Consider the following 916-nt stretch of genomic DNA (forward strand, 5'->3'; position numbering starts at 1 on the left):
TTTTCTTGCTAATTTATCAAATGATGTTCTTAAATCACTTTCTTCTTTTATTTCATATTTTCCTTCTCTTTTTGGTGAAGGGTTGGCTCTAGACCTAGGCTCAGAATAATTCCATTGTTGTGAATTAACAGACAATTCTTCAAGAGCGTCCCAAGCCTCTTGCCCTTGCAATTTTAAAAATTTTCCGGTATGCATAGACTGAATCATTTGTCGGTTTGAAGGGGTTAAACCATTATAAAAATATTTTACAAGTCTCCATTTTTCAAAACCATGGTGGGGACATTTTAATAATAAATCTTTAAATCTTTCCCAACATTCATAAAATTCTTCGTTATCTTTTTGATAAAATTCGGAGATTTCTCTTCTTAAACTATCAGTTTTGGACATGGGGAAAAATTTAGCAAGGAATTTATTAAAAAGTTGATCCCAAGTAGTTATGGTTTCAGTTGGAAGTGAGTTTAACCAAGCTTTGGCTCTATCTTTTAAAGAAAAAGGAAACAACCTAAGTTTAACCGACTCATCTGAAAAATTTTTGAAAACGAAAGGTTGAGCAAATTTCCAAAAAGTCTTTTACATGCATGTATGGATCCTCTCTTTCTAAACCATAAAATGATGGTAACAATTGAATGATTGATGGTTTAAGTTCAAAATGAGTGGCATTAGTAGTGGGCAAAACAATGCATGACGGAGCATTAGATGAAATAGGTGAAAAGTATTCAAGAAGAGTTTTTTCTTGCACAACATTAGGTTCTTGTTCCATTATGCTTAAATTTTCAAAAACACTTTCAATTTCACGTAAAGACACTAATTTTTTCACCAAACGATTTTTTGAATTACGATGCCAATGATGCATACAATGTCACAAATCTCACCAAGTAACACAAATAATCACAAGAAAACAAATTTCTGATGTGGA

At 31.9% G+C, this 916-nt stretch overlaps 1 non-coding gene across 1 annotated transcript; it reads left to right on the forward strand.

The window, feature by feature from the left end:
• The first annotated feature begins 265 nt into the window (after positions 1-265).
• LOC133813690 (small nucleolar RNA R71) lies at positions 266-372 on the forward strand. Its single transcript, XR_009884695.1, has one exon. It is a non-coding gene; the product is annotated as a small nucleolar RNA R71 (small nucleolar RNA).
• Positions 373-916: the final 544 nt, after the last annotated feature.

The sequence above is a fragment of the Humulus lupulus genome, chromosome 1 (genome assembly GCF_963169125.1).
Source record: "Humulus lupulus chromosome 1, drHumLupu1.1, whole genome shotgun sequence".
Classification (NCBI taxonomy): Eukaryota; Viridiplantae; Streptophyta; class Magnoliopsida; order Rosales; family Cannabaceae; genus Humulus; species Humulus lupulus.